Source organism: Alligator sinensis, unplaced genomic scaffold, assembly GCF_000455745.1.
Source record: "Alligator sinensis unplaced genomic scaffold, ASM45574v1 scaffold1238_1, whole genome shotgun sequence".
In the NCBI taxonomy this organism is placed as follows: domain Eukaryota; kingdom Metazoa; phylum Chordata; order Crocodylia; family Alligatoridae; genus Alligator; species Alligator sinensis.
The window spans coordinates 41,024-45,392 of record NW_005842436.1 but is presented as its reverse complement, the minus strand read 5'-3'; the positions used below and the strand labels follow the sequence as shown (position 1 = coordinate 45,392).

At 54.5% G+C, this 4,369-nt stretch overlaps 1 protein-coding gene across 8 annotated transcripts in view; it reads left to right on the top strand.

Moving 5' to 3' along the window:
• Positions 1-4,369, top strand: part of LOC102385534 (phosphofurin acidic cluster sorting protein 2-like) — an 88,554-nt gene that overhangs the window by 51,806 nt on the left and 32,379 nt on the right. Inside the window, exon 2 of one of the 8 annotated variants that reach the window (XM_025211872.1) lies at positions 3,997-4,106. The exons of the other annotated variants lie outside the window; for them this stretch is intronic. The gene's annotated coding sequence lies outside the window, so the exon portion shown is untranslated. The remainder of the gene's footprint in view (positions 1-3,996; positions 4,107-4,369) is intronic. 8 annotated transcript variants of the gene reach the window in all.

Below are 4,369 nucleotides of genomic sequence, written 5' to 3'. Positions count from 1 at the left end.
GGTAAGACTAACTGGCCTATAGTTTCCTGGGTCCTCCTTCCTCCCTTTTTTGAAAATAGGAACCACATTGGCCCTTTTCCAGTCCTCTGGCACTAAACTAGAGTACCACGAGTGCTCGTAAAGCCGTGCCAGGGGTCCCACAATGACCTCCACTAATTCCCTCAGCACTCTGGAGTGGAGATCGTCAGGACCAGCTGATTTAAATACGTCCAGCCCCTCCAGAAGTTCCCTGACTAGATCCTTACTGACCCTAGTTCTGGGTGCGCCTCCCCTGGTGCCTACGGAGGTCCCTGTGGGGGGTGACCCAGTCCCTGCTTAGGAAAATGGAGGCAAGAAATTGTTAAATAGGTTAGCTTTGTCATCTGGTGCAACAACCAGATTTCCTAACGTGTCTTGCAGAGGCCCCACGTTACCTGGTACCTTATTTTTGCCCCCTATGTATTTAAAAAAGGATTTCTTGTTGTTCTTGAACTGGGTAGCTAGTCCCAGTTCCATCTCCGCCTTGGCCTTCCTAACCACCCCCCTACAGCCCTGAGCAACCCAGGTATAGTCCTCCCTGGTGATGGCCCCTCCCTTCCATTGGGTGTACACCTTCCTTTTAGCTAGGAGACGTTCCCGTATGCTTTTGGTGAGCCATGGGGGCTTTTGCGCCCTCTTGCCTCCTTTGATCCGTGTTGGGATTACCTCCCTTTGGGCTTGGAGGATCGTCTCCTTAAGGAATGACCACTTTTCTTGGACCCCTGACTCCTCTCCCCTCCGGGACCTCAGTGCCTCCCCGGCTATTCTCCTTATCTCATTGAAGTCTGCCTTCCTGAAGTCCAGGGTTGCTGCCTTGCTGCAGGCCTTTGCTACCTTGCGCTGGATGGTGAATTCCAGCAGGCAATGATCACTGTCACCCAGGTGGTCGAGCACCCGCAGCCCCCTCACCAGGTCGTCACCCATGGCCAGGACCAGGTCCAGCAAGGTGTCTCCCCTGGTATGCACCTCCTGGGTTAGATGGATGTCCTCTATTTTGGCTAGGAACCTACATGAGCAGTCAGACCTGGCTGACTGCTCTTCCCAGCAGGTGTCTGGAAAGTTCAGGTCACCCATGATGACCACATCCTTTGACCTAACTACCTCCGTGAGCTGACTTAAGAATTCCCAGTCTAGCTCTTCCCCTTGGTTGGGTGGTCTGTAATAGACCCCCACCGTTAAGTCCCTTTCCCCTTGACTTCCTTGTATTCTAACCCAGAGCACTTCAGTGCCCCTCCTCTGACCCAGTGCTACTTGTTGAGGATGTGTATTCCTCCTTGATGTAGAGTGCCACACCCCTACCTTTCCTCCCTGTCCTATCCCTCCTGTAGAGCCTGTAGCCCTTGATATTCACCGCCCAGTCGTGTGTTGGGTCCCACCACATTTCTGTGAGCCCACTATGTCTGGGTTGGTGTCAGCTAGCAGGAGGGTAACTTCCTCCTGCTTGTTCCCCATACTACAAGCATTTGTGTAGAGGCATTTGAGGCCTCCTGAAGATGTGTGCACTGGCCCCCTACTCTCAGTACTGCCCTAGCCCCTGTTGCTTACCTGGGTATTTGTTCTGCTCGTCGTCAGTCTAGGCTGGTCTGTTCTTGTGGGCGACGCTTGGTTTAGTGGTCCAAGGCTTCCTCTGCCCTCGTCTTCTCCTTCCCCTGACGAGCCTAGGTTAAAGCCCGCCGGAGGAGATCCACCAACCTAGAAGAGAACGCATGCTTACTGTCACAACCCAAGGGTGTGATTTTTGTTTGTGTGTGCTTCGGCACTGCTAAATTATTTCCCGCCATTTATAGCTTTCTTTGCAGGGTGCATTTCTTCGTTGCAACACAGAAATGCACGTTGCAAGGAGTTCCCGCCATTTGTATTCAGATTCGTGCCCCACTATTGGTCAGTTCTAAATCTCCGGGGCGGCTAGCGATTGGTTTGCTAGCCGTATAAGAGGCTTGAGTGGTTTCCGCCCAAGTTGGAGAACTGCACGAACACCAGGAGGAGGAGACTTCACGTCTCGTGAAGATCTCTAAATGCTGCGGAGCCTATTGGACCCAGCGTGAATATCAAGAAGGCAACAGGGATCTGATCAGCCTCTCGCCTCTCTCCGTCGCCGAACGATCCCTCGACGTACCCTTCCCTGCACGCAAAGTTCCATGGAGCCTAGCAAACTTTGTGTGAGAGAATTGTGAGTGAATCCAGAGCTCTGTCCGAGTCCTTAAACTGGGACTTAAGCGAAGTATTCCTGGAAGCTTTCCAGCCTGCACCGCGACCATGTACGGTGTAAGTAAACAATCTTAAACAACCATTAAGCGTCCGTGCCTAATTCTAGCATGCCGCCTGCCTTCCCCGACCCGGCGTGTCCGGGCTGCTGGCCACAGCCTGCCGTGCGAAAAAAGGGCCTCGGACCATTCCCGGCCTGCACACTTACCTTTAGGGGAAAGGTGAAGCCTGTCCCACCCGAGCATGTCTCTCGTCCTGATGTGCAGGTCGTTATCTAGGAAACCAAAGCCCGCCTCGAGGCACTATTCCCGAAGCCTCCAGTTGGTCTCCCTGATGCAGGTCTTGTGTCGTCTTCCACGTCCGCTCACTAGTAGGGCAGAAGAGAATACCACCTGTGCCCCTATCTCCCTCAGCACGTCCCCAGAGTGTAGTCCATCATCAAGTGATCAGGGCTTCTCCTGGCCCCATCATTGGTACCCACATGGATTAGGACCATGGGGTGGTAATCGGTGGGCTGGATCAAGGCCTGGATCATCCCCGTCACGTCCTGAATCTTTGCTCTGGGCAGGCAGTAGACCTTGCGTGTTGAGGGGTCCTGGCAACAGATGGGACCTTCTGTACCTCTCAAGATGGAGTCACCTATGACGATCACTCAACGTGTCTTCCTCCGGGTCTGCTTATCTCCTTTGGCCTGTTCAGAGTGTGGAGTTGCCTTCCCTCTGGAGGTTTCCTCCTCTCCTTCCTTCTCCTGCAGTGTCGCCAGGGCCTCATACCTGTTCTCCAGCCGGACTGGAGGAACTGGTACTGCTTGCTGCGAGCAGCCCTGGTTCTGGAGGTGACCATCTGCTACTTTGCTGTGGAGGGCACCTCCCGAGGTGCTTCTTCCTTGGGTGCATGGCCCTGCAGGAAAAGGAAATAACCATCAATTTCATCCTCCGCCTCCCTGGTTCCCCTAAGCCTGCTAACCTCCTCCTGGAGCTTCCTCACCTGCGCCTCCAAGGCCCTAAGACAGGCGCCTATAGGACAGGTGTGTGGGCCCCCAATCCCTGCCCCCCCCCAGCCCTGCTGGGCATCCCCTGCAAGCCGGTGGGCAGGGGGACGCCAGCTCCCGCATGGGCTCTCTCTGGGTGGAGGCCTCAGACAAGCCTCGGGTAGGTGGCACCCTCCAGGCAGGGGCCCTAGCAGCACTCCGCGTCGACACCATTGTGTGAGTTACTGTTTGTTTACATTTTAGTGTGGTGCCTTTGCCCCACCCTTGCAGGAGTCTTCCCTCCTGGCCCTTCCTGCCCACCCACCAGAGCGAACACCAGCGCAAATGCCAGCGCGCTCTTACAGGGTGCGCCTATTTGCATACACTGTTTGCGTGGCGCAGCTCAGGAGCATGGCTCCCTACCGGCTCAACTAAAAGTGACACGGGGGGCTTCCCATCCAGATCTGACTCAGCTGTGCCAGCTCCCTCTGCCCCACTTACCTTTGGGGGATCAGCTGTTGCTGCCCCCACTGCTGGCTCCGCTGCTGCTGCGTCCGCCTCAGGTCAGGTAAGAGGGCACATGTGTGTGCAGGACGCACGTGTGCCCAGATCCTTCCTCTCCTTCCTGCCCCTGGCTCGCGGTGTGTGTGTGTGTGTGTGTGTGTGTGTGTGTGTGTGTGTGTGTGTGATTGGGGTGTGAGCTTGCTAGAGGGCAGAAGTCTATTTTAATTGGTCCCTGTTACTCTGTATTGTCTTACGTAATGCACATCTCAGGACACTTACGATTCCTTCACTACCTTTAGATCAAAGGCCCCCTGATGGCAAAGCATCTTACAACTTGCCCTACCTGATGCTGGTTGAAATTCGGGGATGGAATGGTGAAGGAGTGGTTTTGGTTAGACTAGTCATATGAGTAAGTTGAATAGTACATGCCTCCTTCAGATAGATTCATCCATCTTTGTGTGTGCCCAAGAGTCCCACTTACACCCTGTGGGGCTTCCCCAGATAATATGCAACATGAACCATGTTGGCTTCATTCAGTGGGGCTGGGAGGTTGGAAGCTAGTGCTCTTCTCTCACTGATGGCTGGTGAGCCAGGGGGCTAGGTCATTGTTTTGAGGAGAGATGAGCTTCCATAGCAGTGTCCACCCCTGGGTTGGGGCACTGTCACAATCAT